A 16,116-nucleotide genomic window follows, 5' to 3' on the forward strand; every position below is an offset into this window, starting at 1 on the left:
AGTGTTGGTGTTTCCTGTCACCTTTCAGAGATGCTTATTGAAAGAACAAATCTAAGAGCAGACATGTCAATGAACCACAGCAGACACTTTTCACGTTTTAACTTCTACTGAGCCTGGAAGAAGTGATGTTCATCCCTCCCTTTGCTAAATAACATCTGTCTCCCACAGGTCTAAGAGCAGAAGCTAAGAGGAAAAAGATAATTAGCATTCTTCATGCTTAGAGAAAGCGTTTTACCTTCTTCTCAAATAGCCACGTACACAGTACTCAGACATAGTCTTTAGGCAATATAATTAAAATACCAAATAAATTCACCATGAGAGAACAATCTCATTTTTAGAGCTTAAAAACCAAAATAAATGTGTAAGGATATTGGTAATGTGTGTAATTCTACATCCCTCATACGCTAGTCCAACTACAACTAATCCAGTCAAGAAAAGTTGTTACTCTTAATTTGCTTTTTCTTGATCGGAATGAAAAGGGCCCAGTAACCCTCATCACAACCAACATCCAACATCTACAACTAGTCTAGAAAACAAAAGGAGGGCATACACATAACAGAATTTGCCTGGCCAGTGAGAAGATCCACCTTCAGATTCTCTTCTAACACAAGTTCCTACTTATCAGAGGTACTTAAAATACATATCTACTATGTGAATCAATGGGAATTGCTCTGAAGAATTTCCCTAGGCCATAATGTTCCCCTTGATTACAGGCACCGTCTGCTAGTTAGCATGCAGTCTGTGAGACCTCAGTACCCAAGGATGGATGCTCAGACAGGCAAGTCTAACACCATCTGTGCATGGCCAGAGGTTTGATTTCCCTACCTCATCAGCGATCCGGCCATAGAAATACACACATTTGCAACCTCCAGATTCATTACACTTGGGACCTAAGCCAAAATATCTCAAATGGTTAATGTTTGTACCGGATACAGCTCCCACCTTCTTAGTAATTAAAAAAAAAAAGACTGTAAAACAAGATAGTGTCTCTGCACTGGCCCTCTACATCAAATAAAAAATGAAATGCTCCATCTCTGTCTTGGCATCCAAGGCCTCTGTAGAACTGCCCCTCATTAAAGATGGATTGCATTTCTCCCGTGACCATGACCTCCAACAACAGCCATGCTTTATTAGAACAACGAACCCATCCATCACACGTGCAGAAATGCAAAGTCTTTGGGCAGCCAGACAGGCTTTGAAGCTTGCTTTCACAGAGAGAAGAGTGATTGTGGACCTCACTGTATTTGGAACTAAGTGCAAACATTATTTGTTATGCTTGTGTTCTCACAATACACATATGGGCAAGGGGAAATAAAAAATCCACTAAGTAAGGCAGCAACAGTTTTATTTTATCCTACATTTTCCCTTCATTTAATAATAAGGCAAAGTATCATGGTTGAAACATCTTTTTCACTTAATTAAATACAGCCAGAATTTAACTTACAAAGACAGTTCAATATACCATTATCGAGTTTTATTTTATCAATTTTTAGTGTGTTTGTTTAATGTGTGGTGTTTGCATGGCCACATTTGTGTAAGGCAAAGGCAAACAATTAGTTAAGCTACTGCTGCTTCTCCTTCCTTCCAGCCCTTTCTGTCTTCAGACTTTCTCCTGTCTTCATTCTGCTCTGCCTTCACAAAGACAGCTAAAACTGAGACACAGCATGGTAATCTGATGCTGTAACTTTAATATTAGTAAAAAGGCAGAAATTAGGGAACCTAGTTGAAATTTCTTTTTAAAAAATACCCTGTAAATGCAAAATGAACAGCGTGCTGCTTCTTCAGAAGCAGAAATATTACTTGGGAAAATTAAGTTAACCAAAAAGGTAAGTTAAACCCTGTTTTGAGGGCAAACTTCCTACACACCTTAAGCTCACTCCACAAAACTCATTCTTTTGCCCCAAGTTCCACGAAAAAAAAAGTAAAAAAGAGGAGCAAGTATGTATTTCCTCTTCTCTTTATCTTTTTTGTCCCCTACATACATACTTACTCACACAGAATAATTTAAACATACTTGAGTCTGCACAGTAATTCAGTCACCTGCACTTTTTAATGCCTTGACTGCAAACCCCGGCTTTTCAGCTACCAAATGAGATAGGTGGGTTACAAATTGTTTTAGGAAGCCATATAGAAGTTGAGAAAAAGTGTCTTAAAAAGTTTTGTTTCCACTGTGTTTGTATAATGCTGCGCTATCTTTAAAACATCACAACAACAACAAAAAAAAAAAAAAAAAAAGGAAAAGAGTATGATGCTATTTTCATTCTGAAAAGGCAGATAAACATCAATATGAGCCACAATCACAGATCATAACCAGGGAACACTTCAAATAGGGGTAGAGCCAGGAAAGTGCTAATGCCAAAGCAGTAGCTCCGTTGTATTACACATCTGCCACAAGATCCAAATACAAACATACATTTTGCTTCCATGATGACTGCTATGCCAACACATACTGCCAAATGAGCCAGAAGTATTCAGCTATGCACTGGCAAATAGATCTTCGGCTAAATTATGGATACAAATTTGTATTAGCAAATATGACGATGGCAGCAGATGAAGCCCAAATGCTGTAACAGCCTGACAGTGTCCTCTCCACCACTATTTAGGAGGCAGGAAGGAATGGAAAAGATATTTCTTTACACTAGAGGACTCTTCTTCTTCAGCAAAATCTCAGCTGCTCCTCTAAGATGCATTTAAATTCAGAGTTTATCTCTAAATGTAGAATTCAAAGGTGTGTGCATGTATAATTACAGCATAACTTCACATTAAATTCTTACTGAAAGACTACTGAAATACTTGATGCAAGTATTTAGACAACCTTCATGAGATGCTGTCTGCAAGGCTTTGAAATCAATACTATAAATACAATTTTTAAAGGCTTTACTTATTTTCTTTTTCTGGGGTGTTTTTTTTTCCTTTTTAGCACTTGCAGCAAAAATGAATAAAACATTCTCCATATTTTGCATTATACAGGCTTATCTCATATTACATCAACTGAAAGGGCAAGGGCAAGTGCAATATAGAAAAATCTCAGAGAAGGTTTAAGAATCCAGGTTTTAAATTAGAATTTTGTCCCATTTCATACTCCCACCATTCCTTCAGATTTACCCTTCCTTAACTTCAAAAGGTTCCCAAAGAAACAGACTTTAAAAAGATTCTTAACAGCTAAAAGTAATAGAGGTTAAGCACAGAAACATTCTTAGAAATCTTAGTAGGCAGCTACTTGAGACTGTAATAGAAACTTTTGAAATGAGGCTGACGCTTCTCATTTTAAGGCTGACATTTCAGTTTTTCAATTACAACCTGGACATCATTTCTACGTGTTAAAAACTGTGCACCTTGGGGTGCAGACAAGAGGCATCATTACACAGCAAAGCAGGAATAACTGGTGCTTGCAGCCCCTGCCAAAGCAGGGATTCCTGTAGTGCCCTGTGAATAACATACATTCATCTCGTTAAAGAGGATTTTTTTGTTTGTGACACAAGTATTTTTGATACAGTTATAAACCTAAAAGTGCTGCTACTAAAAAAATTCCCCTGCTAACAATTTAGTATTGATACTTATTGACCACAGTTCATTTTGGCTCAGAAACAAATAATACTGGTAGAGAGGAACTGAGAAATTTGTGAATGTAACTAACTTTAGCTCCAGGATAAGGAAAGGATAATCTTCCACAAGGGAACCCAAAGAACACTACCATCACCCATTTTGAAGTTTAGAGGAGTGGAACGCCTCTCCATATGGGGACAGGCTAAGAACACTTGGTTTGCTCATTCTGGAGAAGAGAAGGCCTTCCAGTAAGGGGGGCTAACAAGAAAGACAGACAAACTTTACTAAAAAGTGTGTAGCAACAGGACAAGGGCTGACAGTTTTAAAATAAAAGAGAGTAGAATTAGACCAGGTATAAGAAATAAGCTTTTTATAATGAGCGTGGTGAGACACTGGCCCAGGTTGCCCAGAGAGGTGGTGAATGCCCCATCCTTGGGAACATTCAAGGTCAGCCTGGATGAGGCTCTGAGCAATCTGACCTACTTGAAAATCTCCCTGCTCCTTGCAGGACTGTTGGACTAAGAGACTTTTGAAAGTTTCTTCCAACGCAAATTATTATATGGTTCTGTTAAGTACAGGAATACAAAGCAGAATAGCAGCGTCACTCCTGTTGAGCATTCAGAGAGGACCACCAAGTTGACTCACATTCTCATTTTCAGGGTAACATCCCAACTGTCCACAGAACACTTATGCCTGGATCCAAAACTCAAACAGCCCATCTTCACAAGCAGTCTTTCTATGCTATAAACATTACTGTTTATTTGTCCATGTACTATTTGTGGCCATGGGCTTTAGAGCAAACCAAGACTTGAATATATTACATCTTCTAAAATGATGGGTTCAGTTACTACACAAGGAAACTGTCAGGAGACAACCACATCATGAGAAGAGGATTGTGCTTTTAACAGACTCCTCTCACATCAGTCAGTCAGTAAACTGTATACTTGTGTCTTGGCATGTACTGACCAAATATTTGTATGCCAAAGTTTTACAGAGCTTTCCCTTTAGCAAGCATTTCCAGAAAACCAGTAAAAGATATTTCTACACTAAAACTAGTTGTTTTTACTAAAACATGAGTTTCTGTTCCGACCCTGTCCTCCACAAAATAATATCCCACTGAAAAAGATTTCAGCTTTGGAAATGGGAGAAGACAGTGGCCTGAATTTAATGAACATGAATTAGGATTGAGATTTTCATTTTTCCATCTGCCCTTCCCAGCATGAATAGATGGGACACAATTTTCCTGCAGTATCCACAATACAGAGAGTCCACAAAATTACTGTTTATATGAATTTTTTCAATTTGTTCTCCCCACCCATTTCTTAAATTTAAGAGTAAACCATAATCACCAATTCTAGCTCTCCCACAGTGTATCTTCTTTGAAAACATTTATCATATGCCTAACTCCGCTAAATGGAAAATCAGCAATCTTGAGTGGATCAGTCAACTTTAATCTTTCTTGAGAAGACTCCCATAAATTGCTACAGAAATCTGTGTCATAAATATTCTAAGTTGTGGTTTATGAGCAGAGTGAGAAGCAGTAGACGGGAGAGGATAAATCCCAGGACTCGGGAAATGCAGTGTAAACTACAGCCAAGCTGAGTGCTGTTCTACTTAAGAAATTAAAGAAACAAAGCTTGTAGAGGTTGTAAGGTACAACAAGGGTTGTACTTATGCCAAGCTCTTTGGCATACAGTCTTAGGTAACAGAGAAGGGCAAGGCAAAACATACCATTTTTGTGCAACTTCATTCACAACAATCCTTTAGCTACATTACTTAAATATTTAATACACAAAAAATACTTACAGAAGGCTACCTTTTTCCCTGTGAGGTTGGTGAGGCACTGGAACAGGTTGCCCAGAGAAGCTGTGGATGCCCCATCCCTGTAATTGCCTGAAGCCAGGTTGGATGGAGCTTTGAGTAATCTGGTCTGGAGGAAGGTGTCCCTGCCCATGGCAGGGGGCTGAAACTAGGTGATCTTTAAGGTCCCTTACAACCCAAACAACTCCATGACTCTGTGATTCTATACTGCCTAGGATACAATCCAAGAATATTGACTGGATGGGAACACTTACAGTGAGGAGACAGCTGACACTGGATGTAAACTCTAGCTTTGTGTCCTTTGACTTTTTCCTATAATCTGCACAGAATACAGACAGCTAAACAAAAAAAAAAAATTCATCTAACCTCTGTCAGAAATTAATGCAGACATTTCCAAACGAGCAATATAAATTGTTGTTACAGCAGCAGTTCCCAGACTTACAGTACATGGTGCACCAGTGATCTCTCAAAATCCAAACCTTGTACTTGCTTCCAGATTGATCAAAAAAAGACCTACAATCCCAAACTCCAGAGCAGACTTTTTATGTGATAATGTCATGGGAAATGCAATAAAAACCTAATATGATGGCCAAACTATCCCATACTTCAACAAACATTTAAGCATATCTAGATTTCTCCCATATAAGGTCAATAAAACTGACAAGGACTCTAGAATTTTCAATTCTGAGCAGGAAGTACTCATCATTTAATTAATTTTGGTATGCTTTCACATCCAGTTTGATTTTCAGTTGCACATTTATTCATATGATTTATACCAAATTAGTGCTGTAAGTCTTGGCTCTGAGTATGCTAGCATAAATTTAATTTCACAGCAAAATTCAGTACAAAAACTGTTCCTTTTGGTATCAAAAAAAAAAGTGTAAATTTGTGATGCCAGTATTTAGGAAAAAAACCCCACCCTTTTGCCTCTAAATAGAATATACTTAACAGCTAGAAACAATCCAAAATGCAACTTTGGATGCAAAACTCCAGCAGAGTCAATTTTTTTTGGTCATATTTTTTGAAGATTCCTTTTTAATGGTTACGTACTGACTATGCAAGTTCAGGCTGGAAAACTAGTGTAAGTATAGTTTATAGGGGGTTTTTTCCCTTATGGCTTCCTTAGTCATATCCTAACTTTGCACAGAATCAATCTCTTTGTGGTAGCTCTGAAAAACACGAAGGTCACTTAAGTTTCTGTTCAAAGCAAGCAACTTCAAGAGAGAAATCGTGAGTTGGCAGCTGAAGGCAGCATGGAAGCAGTCTGTGCTCATCTCCTCTGAATCTTTCCAGTGCTGTTCTACCAGACAGAAGGGGATTGGAGAGGGTGTCCTCGTTAGTTCTGTACATCAGCAGGAATACCTGTGTCCAGGTGCTCACTGGCTGTTCAATTAGGCTCACCTGTAAACTGTTCCTGGCAGCAGCTCCCTTCAACCAAAGTGAAACCAAAGGCACCATACAAGAGCCAAACCACTATTTTTCACTTGGTGTGTCAGCTCAGAAACACAAAGGAATTAATTTAAAGGGAAAAGTCTATCTCACAGGAGACTAAACCTTCAATAAAAGCACTGAAGCTTCAATAAAATAACACCAAAAATGTTCAAAAAAAACCAGCTCCCAAAGAAGTCCAAAGAATCAGCCTTCTCATGTAGGAACAGAGATAGTCTGATCCCTCAAATATAATATAAAAACATAACACAGTTCAAATAATGCACAAGCACACTAACAGATTTGGAATGCTTTCCCTAATCAGAGTTAAACAACTAAGAATATATAAGCACTTTTTTTCTTCTCTGTGTAAGTTAGTGCCTAAGCCCTATCTTGAGCTATGTGAAAATATGCTTGCTACCCCCATACAAAAAACTCCAGTTCCCAGAAACCAACAGCAAGAAAATATACATTAACATTTTTTTCTCACTGAAAATATACAGGAATATAAAAAAACCCCAAAAAATCTGCCATTTTTAACCCTAAAAATGGTTTGAATTATGTTTTAAAACATCATTTTCACTTACAGTACACATCTGGTTTTTTACAGAAATTTATTGAGTAATGAAACAAATTTTGACTTCTTAATGTCTTTTTGAACAGAAACAATTTTTAGGATCCAGTGTGAACTCATCAAAATTGTTTTCAGTGGTCTGAAAATGCATTTCTACAAATAAATTACCACCAAGTTCTAATAACTGTCATCTTAAAATCTGCATGTGTTGAAGAAATTAACACTTCTTATTCTACAGTTCCCATTGCATTTAAGGGAAAATACTTTCTACACTGACATCTAGTGAAGTTTTATAGTAAGAAGAAAAATCACATTCTAATACTTTGTACTTACAAAAAGCTTTTAATTTCCCAAATCATTATACTTTAAATAACTAGTCTTTGCAAAATGCTTCTACATCATGCACTATTTTCTTTTGAAAGATATTTTGCCACTATTTTTAATAAATAACATGTTTACCTGTCAAAGGATCAGACATTCTGATGGGTATTTTAGAGAAAGCTAGAACAATAAAATCTGGTGTAATAAAGTTTAAAACATGAATTCCTTTTAAGAGCTTAACATACAACATTACAAAACAATTCTACTAAAATCAGCAGGAATTATGAATGCAAAATATTTTAATTCCTACATTTTAGATATTAATAAGACAAGTCATCTCTCTTCTCTAAGCAGTATCCAAAAAGCCTGTGGTCCTACATCCTCTCCGTAATGGAGTTTGAGCTCTGCTTGTTTCGATTGCCACATAGCTGAAGTTTGCAACAGCACCATTTGGCTTCAAGCCTCAAAACACAAAGGAGAAGAAAGGGAAGGTCCATTTAGACAGAAATTGCACTTAAAATGGACATTTGCCTGGGCAAAAGGTTCTCAACATTTCCTTTGTAAAAATCTAGAGCTCCAGAAAATCCTAGGGACTGGGATCTGCTGACATCATGGCTACTGGCTTCTCAAGATGAGTCTGGAAAGCTAGATATTTTCTGGTGCTTGAGGGAGGTGTTGGGAAAAACAGCTGGATATTAAATTATGTTTTGGCTAAAAACTGCCTGAAGCTAAGTTACACACTTGTAATCACTTCAATTGCAAGGCAAAAATACCAGTAATTAATTTTGGCAATGTGACAGGATTTAAATAAACCAAACAGAATTCTTGGTAGTATAAAAAATGTAAATATCTAAAAGCTATCAACATTCTATGTATTGAAATCAGTTCTACTTGCAGTGGCATCAGAATGAGTTTCTCCAGTTAATAACCTTCTCTTCATCTGAATCTAAATTTGACAACAGAAGCACCATCAAGTAAAAAATGGAAAAATTGCTTCTGTTTAAAACAAAGAACTCTTAGTACTTGCAGTGTATATTGTATTTCATCACAGAGAGCTCAATAATGTGAGGTAATATCCGAACTCAAAGTCATCCTACAGTTCTGTAAGCTGTCTTTGGTGGCAATAAGCACCTTGTCTAGCCAGATCCAATCACTGGAAACCATTCAAGAATATACACACAGAGTCAGCCTCAGAATGTGGCAACAAAAATCTTACTGAATCCCAGAGCTGACTCTGTTTTTGCCTTTTACAGAAAAATGGTGGTTTATATGCTAAACTGAAAGGATCCCTGAAAAAATGAAACATACATCTCTGTCTGGTATCATAGCAAATTCAGCAGACAGCCCTTCACAGACAATGTAGAGAAGTCATCTGAGCTCGAGTAAAATGGATTAGCTTTTGCTGAAATCAATACAAAAACATGAACCGAACACTAGCAGCTGAACCTCAAAATCTTCAAGAATAACATGGATAAAGAGCTCATTTTCATACAATCCTTCTGGACTGAACTGAACTGAGAGAGAAAACATCTGAACATCTGCTACCACCACAAGAGTGGGTATAAAAAGCTCTTGCTACCCCGTTCATTTTGTGCCACATGGCAGGACAGAAATTACTACCTTGGATAGTTCTGAACCATGATCAAAAAATGTAACAAGGTTCAAATAGAAACAAAGTCATTGTAAGGGTACCTGTTTAGCCATCAACAAGGAGCCAATCTGCCTGACTAAATATACAATTCCAAACCCCTCCCACTAGGCAGGCCATGCCTGAAAGCAAGGTCTGCTTTAATTTAGTAAAATATGCTTCATGATATAAAGGTAACTGACTGACAAAGACTTTTTTTTTCTCACCTATATGCAATCCTAAATGTATGTCTCTCACATTCTCTACAGCACCAAACATTTCAGTGTATTATTTTCTTAATTTTTGGATGACCTAGGGCCAAGCTCAGCAATGCATTTAGTCTTCAAAAATCAAATAAATCTACTTACACCAGGAAATTAGCCAGTTTATCATTAGACTCGAGACCCAGGCCAACCTGATCTGCTTAAGGAAACGAAAAAGAAGAAAACAATAATCACCAACATCAATTCCTTGCCATGCTGCGCTTGTGTAATTAACTTACTGAAATCAATTAAACACAGGAAGATGTAATTATAAATAAATAAATGCTAAAATGCTAGATGAGAAGACTTGATTATTCTGCCAAGTTCAGTGACAGATGCTAAAATGATCCCACATTCCTTGGCTGACAGGTTAAGAAAGGATACCTTTCCCATCCAAAATATTCCACCAAACACCAACTGAAGATATTCTGATTTTGTTCACACTTAAATGAAGCAGGATGTTTTAAAGACAAACTCCCATGGAATCAGATTCTCCAGACTACAGGAATGCCTCAGGCACAAACAACTGATTAAATAAGAGTTCCTCTACCTTCAAGACATCTGCTAGCTTGCCAACGAAGCTCCAGCAAATGAGTATCTAGGGCAGGCTTCATCTCACCTAATTTTATTCATCTATACTTGTTCACAAATAAAATATAACCATATTCATACACTAAGGAAGGTAATTGTCTCACTGCAATGGGGTAACAATAAAATCCCAAGTTAAATCTCTATTTTTCAATCCATCAAAAGAGGACAACATATTTTTCAACTATCTCCTTTAAAACTGAATGTAACCTATGTTGGGACATTTCCTCACAAACCTCCTTTCTGGACTACCTGGATAGCTATCTCAAACTAGGCATTTCACTTAAGACAACAGAAAAATGAGCAAGATGAAACCCTGAAATAATGCATAGCACCACAAACATACATTTAGATTTAGTGAGCAGGCACTGAAATTTTACTTCCTTATCTTTAATAATACAAAGAACCCATTTAGAGTATTTTGAGTATTAACAGGGCTAATGTCAATTGACCTTAACATTGGTAGGGGGTGTTTGCACACCAGGAAGCCTAGACATGAGTCTTAATCCATCTAAGTCCATTAGGAATAAAATAAAGCAGAAAGTCTGCAGAACACATAATTGAGTGCTTGGGACAATCTGGGCAGGTAGCAGTAAAGTCCATTAATTGTTATTAAACACTGTGGACTTTGCCAGTCCAGTCCAATCACAGTGACTTGTCCCATCCACATTACTCTTTGAAATGGTGAAGTCCATCAAGTTTTGGTAAGACTGAGGATCTTGGGGAACACCAAGGTGTAACAGGATTTCAAACACGGATGCTTATCCACTAAGAATTGCAGTAAATAGATTTTGCAGTTTTCAGTCAATAGAAAAGTTTGTGGAAGAAAATTAAACACACACTTTTTCATCTTGCTACCCATTTCAGTTAAATTCTCAGCATCTTTGGTAGTCTTTCAAACAGAGCAAATACTGGTTTTTAAGACAGAAGCAGGTCCTCAAACAAGATAAACAAGTCAGCTTGCAGTAAACCAGATTCATGCAGTAGCTAGCAGTATGTGTTGTGATGGAGACAATCCACTGATATTCCAGAAATCTAAGTAAAAATAAATAATTTGATTTAAATAATAAATAAATGGAATTTTAAACACTATAGACATATTCGGAGGTTTAAGTGATTTTGTTTTAGAATTTTCACCTCATATGAAACATACTATTTAAAGGAAAAAATGATGCGACATACAGAAACACAACGTTATTCATGAACCATACTAACATTACACTAAACATTGAAATTACATTTTATTCTGTAAGGCTTCTTTTTTTCTGAAACAAACTGAAGAAACAAACCAAACTTTTCCTGGGGCACAGACATCCTGTCCAGATGGACTTTATAGGCAAGTAAAGCAATAACCAACAGACAATTTCTACCACACTACTCCAGGACATGCCCATATGTGCAACTCCCATAGACATACCTGAGGCAGTTTACATAAGGATAGCAATAGGAATGTGCCAGCCAGCAACAAGGCACAGCCTTGTCCAGTCACCTGCAGATGTACTCCCTCTTGGGTGGATGCTGAACCTCATTTAAGCACTGTGCTGCTGCAGTTGCACCCATCTGGACTCAACAGTGTGAAACTCATTGCGGTACATGTATGAACAGAGCAATGTTTTGACAGCAACATGAAAACATTCTAATAGGCAGATACCACCTGTTAACTATACACTTATAACAATGAGAAAATGCTGGACTGACTTCCAACACTTTTCTGAGGCAAATGACTGATACGTTCTTGCTTGACATAAAGTCTCATGGAAACCCGTCAGCTCTCTGCTCCTGTTTCTTCCTAGCTATTTTACCCTGACCCAGAACACTTGAAGTAATGGATCTCACATGAGGAAATTTTTTAATATCCATATGAATTTAAATAATTCCTTTTACTTGAATTAATTAATTTTCCTATTTCCTGTGTAAAGTGGAGCAGCATTAATTACCTATATTCCACAGACTAAGAAAATGAGATAGGTAGAGAGGAGCTCTGTGGTGCAGGAGGTAACTAAAGAGAGAACCTGAACAAGATGGATATAAAATTTCCAGTGAGATCAGTGGGTGTTATTTCAATCACATGCTGCTGTGGGTCTCCCGACACTCACTCATGAGATTAAAGACACAACGTTAAAGAACAGCCCTAGGGACCAACTAGCAATATTCTAAACCTGTAATATTGAGTATAACCAACCAGCCAGTCAACACGCTTCCACCACTATCAAGCCCTACTATGCCACCTGCTGTAAACAAATAATCTTCTACACACCACATGTGCTCTTTTCCTCAATTCAAGTCCAGGACTGTAAAATGAAAGCTGAGATCCTCACAGTTACATAATTTCTTGAACTAGTACCTTAAGACAAAGCAAGTATACAATAAGTGAAGATTCACAATGGCAACACTAACACTCTGCAGGTGTCAATAAGCAACACCTCACGGATAGCTACATGCCAGTCAATTGGTCAAAAACACCAGCCAAGAAATTTTGAAGGCAATCTTCAGTCTGCATGAGCAGGCTTTACACTCCTAGTGGCCTCACTGAGTATGCTCCCGACCACCACCACCATTCTTTTATTGCCCTTTCTGGGTTTACAGGCTTATTGCTCATAGAGAATGGTGAAAGAACAGGTCAGGAACCTTCATTTTCATCTGGAGTTTAACTCCTGGAACACAATGCAACAGTCATGCATATTTAAATGCACAATAATCAATTTGAGGGTAAAACTCATGGAGGAGAAATTGAAATTCTATCATTTTGACTCTTTACTGCCTCTACTTTCTACCTCACTAAGACAGAAAAACATTAGAATTATTTCTTAGCATTCTACTTTTGGGGTGCACTCACTTTGTACAGGACAAAGAAAAAGTGAAAAGCATCTTCATAGCTTGTAAAGAGATAAGTATGAAATACTATTGTACATAACCCACAGTAGGAAACATTTGCAGACTTCAAAAGCTAATTGATGTTTTGTTTTCTAACAAAATGGTATAGAGATTTCAGCTTTCTTAGAAGTGCTTCTGCTGCACATTACCCTGGAGGAACTCATTCAGTCCTATCCTATCCCAAAAGTCTGAGAATCAGCCTTGCAATGATACTTCTTCAACAGAGTCAATTTGGAGCTTAAAAACTCTCTTATTCTAAAAGGTTTGCTGATGGGAGGAAAGCATAAACTTTCCAGATAGTTGATATATCACTTCCCTTCAATTCTCTAAAGTAGCTATTAGCCAGCAGTTATTAGACCACACCCTGTGTTCCAAGATTCTTATATCCAAAACTAAATCTGAATCACCAAGTCTATACAACACCTGGAATGACAACCATGGGTGCACACTACATAAAAATAATTGATCGTTATATAGTTGAAAAAAACACTTTCTGTATATTTAATATAAATTACATTTTCAGTAAAAATAAATAAATAAATAAATAAATAAATAAACATCTTCAATTACATACACAAGAACAAAGACAAAGAAAGAGCCTGGTCTTCCACTTATGAATAAAGGCATCTGGAACAATGCCTGTACAAACCTACTAATTTCTTCTCTGTTAATTCCATGTGGTTTTCCCATAAGCATACCTGGTTTTCTGTAACCAATTTTGATTTGCATAAATTCTTCCCAGAAAGTGAACAATTACCTAACCTAATGATTTCTTCATTAATGGACATTTTGGCAACAACATATAATGGAGAAACCCCCGATTAGTTTCAGGAGAATTCTGAGAAGCATAAACAAGCATTACATCAGTAAGAGCCTCAGCAAGCTTCTTTTAAATGCAGGACATTCACTGTGCTGAGGGAATAGGACTGATCTAGGTATCCTGAGAAGATAAAAGGGGATTTGTGCTTTTGCAAGAGATGGCCATATCGGAGGTCCTGATATTCAAAGATGAACTAAATGGATGAACTATCTACTCTTTAGATTCCAACAGCCCCTCTTCAACTGCAGCTCTAGGCTCTGTCTCTCTATCCTCTGCACTGGCTGAGCTGCAGTCCAAGATTCCAAAACACAGCCCAAATGACCAAGAAGACAGAATTCTTTTTGCAGCCCCTCTTCAGCCCCACTCCACCTACAGCACTTTCTCCCTCCATGCTACCCCAGCCCAATGCATCACAACCAAATCATACTCCCTTCAAAGGTCCAAACCACCATTTTCTCTTGAATTTTAATACCTTTTTCAGGGAATGTTCTTCAAAGTCAGTTTGACATTAATAACATAGTCTTTATTACTAATGCAGCTTTTTTCATTAAGGCACAGGAATCCAAAGTGGAAGCTAGCCCCCCAGTCACTGAAACACAGACTACATAGCAGCAGTTCCACTGCACTGCTGCCTTTGAGTATCACTGTTGACTGAGAAGTTGCTAACTAATGTGGTTTCCCTCTAAGCACAGTGTGAAGTTAAGAGTGAAAAAGGAAAAGAACAGGTGCTTTTGAAGGCAAAGGATCATAGATTGGTATCTGAAACGTATTAGAGATTTACCACAAAAGGATTGTTTAATTTTTGCATTTTTAGCAGTTGATTTAGCAAGAAAACATTCAGGAATCATGCTTACAAAAGGTGACATACTGGAGTTTGTACATCCTTAAAATATAATCAAAAAAGACAGGCACTTGGGTGTTATGAATCCTAGCCTGCTTTAACATTTGTGCAACCTCCATTTTTTTAGCAGTAAATTGTAAATAATAACCCTGCCTTTTCTGACAGCAGAACAATCAAGCTTAATTCATTTAAATTCTGTGAAAGTCTTCAGAGCTCCTTGCATTAAAACTGCTATTTAATTAAATTATTTTATTATTTTAAAGGAGAAACTGTAACAAAAAAAAAAACTTCTTTCTTTTATTGTTTATTGCATTTTGCATGTAACTGTCCAACCCCCCAATAAGAGCACTAGTGCATCTGTCCCCTTCTGATAAGGATTTACAATACTCCAACTGTGTTATAAGAGAAAAGCATCAGGATTTTAACAGCACTTTTAAATTACTCATATTAATGTTCTTTTCCTCAGTTCCACGTACATTTTAAACTAGATTTTTTTATCCATTAAATACATGCAAGTCTCATTGGCTGTCTTATTTAGTGAATTAGAATGGCTTTCAACTCTGTTTTTATGGACATAGAAACAGAAATGAGTGAAACACATTGCTTTGATTTGTCCATCTACAAACAAGCCCAAAGTTGGTGTTGCTAGTTCTGAGCCAATACTGCACTGATTTTTAATTCAATGTCATTGACTTCTGAATAAAACTGCAAGGAAAAGAAAAAGAAAACACAAAAGATATGCTGCAGGCTTAAGTAATACTGGTTAGAGCATAAACCAGATGGCCTCTTTTAGCTTTTTGGAGTTTAAGAACTCCAGGGTGAAGTAGCTTCCACTCAGAGCTTTCATGTACAACTGACTAATGCAGTAATGCTTCCCTTGATTATAAATGCTGAGAAAGAGTGAATAAGCACAAACATTAACAGTGTTTTTCCCTGAGTTGCTATCACAGTGCAGATCATGGGGCTCAAATGCAATACACTGAGTATGAATCTGACCCAAAAACTAACAGAAACACAACAGGCAAATTCTTGCCCCATTGTGATTCTCATGGTTGGAGAAAAACTTAAAAGGCTACAACTGGTCCGAAAAGGCTAGAAATGACAGAAAAAAGCACTTTTCTCTAGTGTCAGAAGACAGCACTAGAGAAAAGATTTGCAAGATTACTCTCCCTGATGTACAGGTTCTGTCATATACAGTTCTGAGCAGGAGTGGGCCACATGGTGCATGCAAGGCCATAGCCAGGTATGCAACACAGAGAACCATGAGAAATTATTAAAGTAACTGACATAGTCCACAAGTGTCTAAGACAAAACAAAGGGTTTTTTCCTCCTGACTCTCAACAGCTCAGGATCTCAAAGACTTCACCACAGTAGAAAGCTACAGTACTCAGAGTCCTGCACAGCTTTTTTCCT

At 37.3% G+C, this 16,116-nt stretch overlaps 1 protein-coding gene across 1 annotated transcript in view; it reads right to left on the reverse strand.

Annotated features, from left to right (window-relative positions):
* The window catches only part of COX16 (cytochrome c oxidase assembly factor COX16), a 45,004-nt gene that overhangs the window by 15,586 nt on the left and 13,302 nt on the right, over positions 1-16,116 (reverse strand). The gene's annotated exons all lie outside the window — the stretch shown is intronic.

The sequence above is a fragment of the Fringilla coelebs genome (genome assembly GCF_963513975.1).
Source record: "Fringilla coelebs genome assembly, chromosome: 6".
NCBI classification, from domain to species: Eukaryota; Metazoa; Chordata; class Aves; order Passeriformes; family Fringillidae; genus Fringilla; species Fringilla coelebs.